This window comes from Arachis hypogaea, chromosome 10 (assembly GCF_003086295.3).
Source record: "Arachis hypogaea cultivar Tifrunner chromosome 10, arahy.Tifrunner.gnm2.J5K5, whole genome shotgun sequence".
Lineage (NCBI taxonomy): Eukaryota > Viridiplantae > Streptophyta > Magnoliopsida > Fabales > Fabaceae > Arachis > Arachis hypogaea.
In genome coordinates, this window is record NC_092045.1 from 83,834,526 (window position 1) to 83,844,900 (window position 10,375).

Consider the following 10,375-nt stretch of genomic DNA (forward strand, 5'->3'; position numbering starts at 1 on the left):
TGATGTCCTTAAGCTCTTCTATGTCTCTTCCTTGCCTTTGTTGCTCTTCCCTCATTGCTCTTTGATCTTCTCTAATCTCATGGAGAATGATGGAGTGCTCTTCGTGTTCTACCCTTAATTGGTTCATATCGTGACTTAATCCTTCTAGAGAAGTGTTGAGTTGTTCCCAATAGTTGTTTGGAGGAAAGTGCATCCCTTGAGGCATCTCAGGGTTTTCTTGATGATGAGTTTCCTCATGTGTCTCTTGAGATCCATGGACGGACTCTCTTATTTGCTCCATCTTTTTCTTAATGATGGGCTTGTCCTCTTCAATGAGGGTGTCTCCTTCTATAACAACTCCAGCTGAGTAGCATAGATGGCAAATAAGATGAGGAAAAGCTAGCCTTGCCATGGTGGAGGACTTTTTGGCTACTTTGTAAAATTTAAGAGAGATGACTTCATGAACTTCTACTTCCTCTCCAATCATGATGCTATGGATCATGATGGCCCGATCCACAGTAACTTCGGATTGGTTGCTAGTGGGGATGATGGAACGTTGGATGAACTCCAACCATCCTCTAGCCACAGGCTTAAGATCTAGTCTTCTCAATTGAACCGGCTTGCCTTTTGAGTCTCTTTTCCATTGAGCTCCTTTCACACATATGTCCATAAGGACTTGGTCCAACCTTTGATCAAAGTTGACCCTTCTAGTGTAGGGGCGTGCATTTTCTTGCATCATAGGCAAGTTGAATGCCAACCTTACATTCTCCGGACTAAAATCTAAGTATTTCCCCCAAACCATTGTAAGATAATTCTTTGGATTCGGGTTCATACTTTGATCATGGTTCCTAGTGATCCATGCATTGGCATAGAACTCTTGAACCATTAAGATTCCGACTTGTTGAATAGGGTTGGTAAGAACTTCCCAACCTCTTCTTTAGATCTCATGTTGGATCTCCGGATACTCATTTTTCTTGAGCATGAAAGGGACCTCAGGGATCACCTTCTTCTTGGCCACAACTTTATATAAGTGGTCTTGATGGGCTTTTGAGATAAATCTCTCCATCTCCCATGACTCGGAGGTGGAAGCTTTTGTCTTTCCTTTCCTCTTTCTAGAGGTTTCTCCAGCCTTCAGTGCCATCAATAGTTATGGAAAAACAAAAAAGCTATACTTTTACCACACTAAACTTATAATGTTGCTCGTCCTCAAGTAAAAGAAGAGAAATAATAGAAGGAGAAGAAGATATGGAGGAGAGGGAGAGATGTGTGGGTTCGGTCAAGGGGGAGAAGAGAGGGTTGTGTTGTGTGAAAATGAAGAAGGATGGAGGGGTTTATATAGTGGAGGGGAAGGGTAGTAGGTTCGGTCATTAGGGAGGGTTTGGGTGGGAAAAGAATTTTGAATTTAAAGATAGGTGGGGTTTATGGGGAAGAGTGGATGGATGTGAGTGGTGAAGAGGTGATGGGGAAGAGAGATTGAGGTGATTGGTGAAGGGTTTTTGGGGAAGAGTGTTATTGGATTGTGTGAAGAAGAGAAAAGGTAAGTTGAGGTAGGTAGGAATCCTGTGGGGTCCACAGATCCTGAGATGATCCTGTGGGGTCCACAGATCCTGAGATGATCCAGTGAGATCCACAGGTCCTGAGGTGTCAAGGATTTATCATCCATGCACCAATGAGGCGTGTAAAATGCCCTCTGCATGCAATCCTGGCGTTCAACGCCAGATTGATGCTTATTTCTGGCGATCAACGCCAATCTGCAGCATGTTTCTGGCGTTAAACACCAGTTCCATGATTGTTTCTGGCATTTAACGCCAGCTTTCCTCAAGGTGTAATCCTGGCATTTGAATGCCATACTGCTGCTTGTTTCTGGCATTCAACGCCAGATTCATGCTCTGTTCTAGCATTGAACGCCAGCCAGATGCTCCTTACTGGCGTTTAAATGCCAGTAAGCTCTTCCTCCAGGGTGTGCTTTTTCTTCTGCTATTTTTTTATTCTGTTTTTAATTTTAGTATTTGTTTTGTGACTCCACATGATCATGAACCTAATAAAACATAAAAAAGATAATAAAAGTATAGATAAATAAAAATTGGGTTGTCTCCCAATAAGCGCTTCTTTAATATCAATAGCTTGATAGTGAGCTCTCATGGAGCTTCACATATGTTCAGAGCATTGTTGGGACCTCCCAACACCAAACTTAGAGTTTGAATGTGGGGGTTCAACACCAAACTTAGAGTTTGGTTGTGGCCTCCCAACACCAAACTTAGAATTTGATTGTGGGGGCTTTGTTTGACTCTGTATTGAGTGAAGCTTATCGTGCCTCTTTTTCATGTTTATAGAGGGATACCCTTGGGCCTTAAACACAAGGTAGTCCCCATTCAATTGAAGGACTAATTCTCCTCTGTTAACATCAATCACAGCTCCTGCTGTGGCTAGGAATGGTCTTCCAAGGATAATGCATTCATCCTCATCCTTCCTAGTGTCTAAGATTATGAAATCATCAGTGATGTAAATGCCTTTAACCTTTACTAACACGTCCTCTACCAATCCATAAGCTTGTTTTATTGACTTGTCTGCCATTTGTAATGAGAATGTGGCAGCCTGTACCTCAAAGATCCCCAGTTTCTCCATTACAGAGAGTGGCATAAGATTTATACCTGACCCCAAGTCACACAGAGCCTTTTTAAAGGTCATGGTGCCTATGGTACATGGTATTAAGAATTTACCAGGATCTTGTTTCTTTTAAGGTAAAGTTTGCTGAACCCATGTATCTAGTTCACTAATGAGCAAGGGAGGTGCATCTTCCCAAGTCTCATTACCAAACAACTTTGCATTCAGCTTCATGATGGCTCCTAGATATTGAGCAACTTACTCTCCAGTTACATCTTCATCCTCTTCAGAGGAAGAATAATTCTCAGAGCTCATGAATGGTAGAAGGAGGTTTAATGGAATCTCTATAGTCTCTATATGAGTCTCAGATTCCTTTTAGGTCCTCAATAGAAAACTCCTTTTTTTCTGGGAGACATCCCATGAGGTCTTCCTCATTGGGATTCACGTCCTCCCCTTCCTCTCTAGGTTCGGCCATTTTACTTATGTCAATGGCCTTGCACTCTCTTTTCGGATTCTCTTTAGTATTTATTAGGAGAGTGCTAGGAGGAGTTTCAGTAATTTTCTTACTCAGCTGGTCCACTTGTGCCTCTAAATTTCTAATAGAGGACCTTGTTTCACTCATGAAACTTAAAGTGGCCTTAGACAGATCAAAGACTATATTTGCTAAGCTAGAGGAGTTCTGCTCAGAATTCTCTGTCTGTTGCTGATAAGAAGATGGAAAAGGCTTGCTATTGCTGAGCTTGTTTCTTCCACCATTATTAAAGCCTTGTTGAGGCTTTTGTTGATCCTTTCATGAGAAATTTGGATGATTTTTCCATGAGGAATTATAGGTGTTCCCATAGGGTTCACCCATGTAATTTTCCTCTGCCATTGTAGGGTTCTCAGGATCATAAGCTTCTTCTTCAGAAGATGCCTCTTTAGTACTGTTGGATGCATTTTGCCATCTATTCAGACTTTGAGAAATCATGTTGACTTGCTGAGTCAATATTTTGTTCTAAGCCAATATGGCATTCAGAGCATCAATTTCAAGAACTCCCTTCCTCTGAGGCGTCCTATTACTCACAGAATTCCTCTCAGAAGTGTACATGAATTGGTTATTTGCAACCATGTCAATGAGTTCTTGAGCTTCTGCAGGCGTTTTCTTTAGGTGAATGGATCCACCTACAGAATGGTCCAATGACATCTTAGAGAACTCAGATAGACCATATGGTCCACTCTGAAAGCATGTTAGAAGGACATCTTTTGGTCATCTGCTTGTATCTTTCACAAGCTTCATAGAGAGATTCACCATCTTTTTGTTTGAAGATCTGAACATCCACTCTAAGCTTGCTCAGATTTTAAGGAGGAAAGAACTTAGCCAAGAAGGCCGTGACCAGCTTATCTCAAGAGTCCAGGCTATCTTTAGGTTGAGAGTCCAACCATGTTCTACCCCTGTCTCTTACAGCAAAAGGGAAAAGCATGAGCCTGTAGACTTCAAGATCTACTCTATTAGTCTTAATAGTCTCACAGATCTGCAAGAATTCAGTTAAAAAATGATAGGGATCTTCTGATGGAAGTCCATGAAACTTGCAGTTCTATTGCATTAGAGCAACTAGTTGAGGTTTCAGCTCAAAATTGTTTGCTCCAATGGCAGGGATTGAGATGCTTCTTCCATCAAATTTGGAAGTAGGTGTAGTATAGTCACCAAGCATCCTCCTTGCATTATTATTTTCGGCTGCCATCTCCTCTTCCTTTTCGAAAAATTCTGTAAGGTTGTCTCTGGATTGTTATAATTTAGCTTCTCTTAGTTTCCTCTTCAGAGTCCTTTCAGGTTCAGGATCTGCTTCAACAAGAATATTCTTGTCCTTACTCCTGCTCATATGAAAAAGAAGGAAATAGAAAATAATAATAGGGATCCTCTTTACCACAGTAAAAATATTCCTTTATGTTATTAGAAGAAGAAAAGAATAGAAGAAGGAAAAGAGGAAAATTCAAACTCAGAGAGGAAGAGGGGGTTCGAATTTTAAGATGAAGAGAAGTGTTAGTAAATGAATAAATAAATAGAAGAAGATGAGAGAGGGAGAAATTTGAAAATAAATTTTGAAAAAGGGTTAGTGATTTTCGAAAATTAAGAGAAGAAATAAAATTAAAATTAAAATTTGAAACAATTAGTAAATTAAAAGAATTTTGAAAAAGAGGGATGTAATCTTCAAAAATTAGAGAGAGAAAAGTAGTTAGGTGGTTTTGAAAAAGATAAGAAATAGTAAAACAAACAAAAAGTCAATTAGTTAGTTGAAAAATATTTGAAATTCAATTTTGAAAAGATAGGAAGTTAGAACAGATTTTTGAAATTGATTTTGAAGAAAGATATGATTTGAAAAAGATATGTTTGAAAAGATATGATTGAAAAGATATGATTGAAATTTATTTTGAAAAAGATTTAATTTTTAAAATCAAAATTGATTACTTGACTAATAAGAAACTAAAAGATATGATTCTAGAATTTAAAGATTTAACCTTTCTTAACAAGAAAGTAACAAACTTCAAATTTTTGAATCAATCACATTAATTATTAGTAAAGTTTTCGAAAATTTGAAATGAAATTAAGAAAAAGATTTTGAAAAATATTTTTAAATTTTCGAAAATCATAAAAGAAAAATGAAAAAGATTTGATTTTTGAAAAAGATTTTGAAAAGATAAGATTTTTAAAATTGAAAATTTGACTTGACTTATAAGAAATAGCTAAGTTTTAAAATTTTTTGACTAAGTCAACTCAAATTTTTGAAAATTATGAGCAAAATAAGGAAAAGATATTTTTTTTATTTTTGAATTTTCAATGAGGAGAGAGAAACACACACATATGACCCAAAACATGAAAATTTTGGATCAAAACACTTAATACATGCAAGAACATTATGAATGTCAAGATGAACACCAAGAACACTTTGAAGATCAAGATGAACATCAAGACTTATTTTTGAAAGATTTTCAAGAAAAGAAAAACATGCAAGGCACCAAACTTAGAAATCTTCAATGCTTAGACACTATGAATGCAAAAATGCATAGGAAAAACAACAAAAAAAAAAAAAACAAGAAAATATAAGATAAAACAAGAAGACTTGTCAAGAACAACTTGAAGATCATGAAGAACACATGCATGAATTTTCGAAAAATGCAAAAGTTTTTAAAACATGCAATTGACACCAAACTTAAAAATTAACACTAGACTCAAACAAGAAACACAAAAATATTTTTGATTTTTTATGATTTTATAATATTTTTTTGAAAATTATTTTTTTGAAAAACAAAAACAAATAAAAAATTTTGAAAGATTTTTGAAAACTTTTTGAAAAGAAAATTACCTAATCTGAGCAACAAGATGAACCATCAGTTGTCCAAACTCGAACAATCCCCGGCAACGGCACCAAAAACTTGGTGCAGGAAATTGTGATCATCAACAATGGTGCCAAAAACTTGGTAGCGCTCTCAAATACGAATCACACTTTGTCACAACTTCGCACAACTAACCAGTAAGTGCACTGGGTCATCCAAGTAATAAACCTTACGTGAATAAGGGTCGATCCCACGGAGATTGTTGGTATGAAGCAAGCTATGGTCATCTTGTAAATCTCAGTTAGGTATATTCAAATGGTTATAAAGGGTTCGAAATTAATAATAAATAAAGCATAAAATAAGATAGAGATACTTATGTAAATCATTGGTAGGAATTTCAGATAAGTGTATGGAGATGCTGTGTTCCTTTTGAATCTCTGCTTTCCTGCTGCTTTCATCCAATCCTTCTTACTCCTTTCCATGGCAAGCTGTATGTAGGGCATCACCGTTGTCAATGGCTACTTCCCATCCTCTCAGTGAAAATAGTCCAAATGCTCTTGTCACAGCACGGCTAATCATCTGTCGGTTCTCGATCATGTCGGAATAAAATCCATTGATTCTTTTGCGTCTGTTACTACGCCCAACAATCACAAGTTTGAAGCTCGTCACAGTCATTCAATCCCTGAATCCTACTCGGAATGCCACATACAAGGTTTAGACTTTTCGGATTCTCAAGAATGGCCGCCAAAGGGTTCTAGCTTATACCACGAAGATCCTGATTAAGGAATCCAAGAGATACACGCTCGGTCTAAGGTAGAACGGAAGTGGTTGTCAGTCACGCGTTCATAGGTGAGAATGATGATGAGTGTCACGGATCATCACATTCATCATGTTGAAGTGCAACAAATATCTTAGAACAAGAATAAGCTGAATTGAATAGAAAATAGTAATAATTGCATTGAAACCCGAGGTACAGCAGAGCTCTACACCCTTAATCTATGGTGTGTAGAAACTCCACCGTTGAAAATACACAAGTGATGGTCCAGGCATGGCCGAATGGCCAGCCCCCATAAACGTGATCAAAGGATCATAAAGTAATCCAATAATAATCCAAAGATGTCTAATACAATAGAAAAATGTCCTATTTATACTAGACTAGTTACTAGGATTTACAGAAATAAGTCTAAATGCAGAAATCCACTTCCGGGGCCCACTTTGGTGTGTACTTGGGTTAATCTTGAGCTTTACATGTGCAGAGGCTTCTTCTGGAGTTAAACGCCAAGTTGTATCGTGTTTTTGGCATTTAACTCTGGTTCGTGACGTGTTTCTGGCGTTTTACTCCAGAATGCAGCATGGGAATGGCGTTGAACGCCAGTTTGCATCATCTAATCGCGAATAAAGTATGAACTATTATATATTGCTGGAAATCTCTGGATGTCTACTTTCCAACGCCATTGAGAGTTCACCATTTGGATTTCTATAGCTCCAGAAAATCTATTTCGAGTGCAGGGAGGTCAGAATCCAACAGCATCAGCAGTCTTTTTCAGCCTGAATAAGATTTTTGCTCAAGTCCCTCAATTTCAGCCAGAAAATACCTGAAATCACAGAAAAACATAAAAACTCATAGTAAAGTCCAAAAATGTAAATTTTGCATAAAAACTAATGAAAACAGCCCTAAAAGTAGCTAGATCCTACTAAAAACTACCTAAAAATAATGCCAAAAAGCGTATAAATTATCCACTCATCAGTGCGCGTTTAGACCAAGATGCGTACGCATTGTCCTTTCGCGCACGCATACGCACTAGGCCGAAATGACTGCCGCATATGAGGGAGTTTGTGTATGCAAAAACCCCGGGCCACGCGTACGTGTGGGTGTGCATTCTGGCTCAAAAAGCTGCTAAGTCCTGATTTTCAATTTTTGACACCAAACTTTGATCGCGCATAACTTTCTCGTTTTAGAATATTTTTTCTCTACTCTTCAAACAGCATAAACATCTCAGATCCAATTTTATTTCTAAACAAGTTTGATACAGATTAGGGTTCTGGAGATCAAGTTATGCTCTGCCAACGTTAGGTTAAAATAATTATTTTTCACAAAATTGAACAAACCTCTAAATTTCAAAACATACAAGTTCTAAACCTCTTCAAAACCAACCAGAACCTCACTAACTCAGCATCAACCGTATGTCAACTTGTATCCTAAGCTTCCTCATTCAATCCACCACTTTTATGAATCTCATTTCAACAATTCAATCCAAATAATATCCAATCTTTCCAAGTTCAATAATACACAACAAGCACTATCAATTACTCATATCAATTACCACATCCACTTAGCCCCCAACATGATATCTAGTTAATCACATCACATAATCAAGCTACAACTTCCAACATCACTAACCACATACATAATAATACAATCCATGCCAACCAATCAACCACATCAACAATTTAATTCCTATCTTAGGGTCTCTAGCCTAAGTTTTTATATTACATTATATTTTAGATACGAGAAATTAAAACCATATCTTGGCCGATTCTCCGCTCAACCCGGAACACCTCCAATTTAACTTTTCCTCAAGCTTTCAAGGCTCAAAACCTCACCAACAGGATTTTCAGCACCAAAACCCACTCCAAGCTTTCCAACAACTCAATTAAGCTCCAACATCACAAGTTTTGACCTCCAATTGGTTTTCTTACTAACAACATGCAATCTAAACCACACATATCACTACAATTAATCTCTAAACTCAAAATATCAATAATTTCACAAGAGGGTTAGGGTTCTCACCTTGCTCATAGCTCAACTAAGCCACATCCAACAAAACTCGCAAGCTAATTCGAACCTAAATACCGAAATCAAGCAATTTTCAACATAATTGCTCATATAATTCAAATTTTAGGGAGAAAGAAACTGAAATACAGTAATAGTTTCCATACCTTGTGATATACTGGGCTTTGTAGAGCTCGACGTTGCGGTCGCATGACCGCAAACAGTGTGGCGATCGGAGCTCCGTATCAAAAGTTACAAGGGTTTGAAGATTGAGTGAGGGTTTGGGAATTTTTGGAAGTTGCTCTTCCTGCTTGCTGCACTAGCAGCGTGTTTAGCATGCAAATGGAGAGAGAAATGAGCTGAGCTCATTTAATTAGGTGAGTGGGTGGTGCCCATGGGCCTGGGTTTGACCGGTTTGGCTCGTTCGACCCAATCTTGGGCCAAATTCTTTAAAATTAGTGTCAAGATTCTCGTTTTAATTTTCTCTATCATATTGAATCATAAAAAAAATCACATTTCTTATTTTCTAGAATAAATCTTAATTTATGAGTTAATTATTTATTAAATAACCGGGTTTTACATTCTACCCACCTAAATAAGAATTTTGTCCCAAAAATTTAGATTCAATTACCTGAAAATAGGTGAGGGTAGTCTGTCCCCATTTCTAATTCAAGTTCCTGGGTGCATCCTTGTCTCTGGTTCAATTCCAAACAACCCTTACTAATGAGACTTCTCTTACTTATAGTTTCTTGAAGCTGACCTCATACTCGAAATGTTAATCTCCCTTCAATTAAACTAATTTAGGTTGTAAGACATGAGTTTGTTTCAGAAGTGTGCTTCAGAAGTTACGAAATGTGGAGTACATCGAATATGTTTGAAAATGCTAGTTTGTTGAAGTAATCTTCACCAATGCGTATCTCCTTTCTTCAAAATTGAGAAATTTTCTCCTTAGGTCCACATAACTCTTTTTGTTAGCTTTTCATAGTGAGAATCTTAAATCGGTGATGAGTTCATATTTGACGATAAATTTTGGCTTAAATTGGATGAAATTCATTACATAAACTCACACTTAGTCACCAAAATAGCATACTTTTGTGTTTCATCCCCAAATTGAACTTACATGTGAAAACATGCGTTTTTGTTCTTAAATTGAGCAATTTAATTTCACTTTTATTCCATTCGATGCCGTGATATGTTGTGTTTCATCCCTAAATTGAACCTACATGTGAAAACATGCGTTTTTGTTCTTAAATTGAGCAATTTAATTTCACTATTATTCCATTCGATGCCGTGATATGTTTGTTGAGTGATTTCAGGTCTTAGAGGCAAGAATGGTTTGGTAGAAGTGGAAAAAAGCATGCAAAAAGGGAGAACACATAAAGAAAACAAAGGAGAAAAGTATTTCAGAGTGTGCCCACGCATAGGATAAAAATCAGCAAGTGTGCTTATGCACAACTTATGTGCGTACACAAAAAAAAAAAATCAGCAAGTGTGCGTACGCACACATCTGTGCTGTGCGTATGCACAGGACCCTGCACATGACTTCATTAATGAAACACGTGGTTCGGGATTTTTGGGGCTTTTTGGCCCAATTTTGAGTATGCTAAAGCTGATTTGAAGCTTATATGAAGGGGACAACATTACATGTCAAAGGGGGAGCTCACTTTTAGGATAAAAAATGCTTTAGGAGTAGGAGTAGTGTAGTCT

General features: G+C 37.4%; 1 non-coding gene across 1 annotated transcript; it reads left to right on the forward strand.

Annotated features, from left to right (window-relative positions):
• Positions 1-3,803: 3,803 nt before the first annotated feature.
• Positions 3,804-3,911, forward strand: LOC112718804 (small nucleolar RNA R71). Its single transcript, XR_003161131.1, has one exon. It is a non-coding gene; the product is annotated as a small nucleolar RNA R71 (small nucleolar RNA).
• The last annotated feature ends 6,464 nt before the right edge of the window (positions 3,912-10,375 follow it).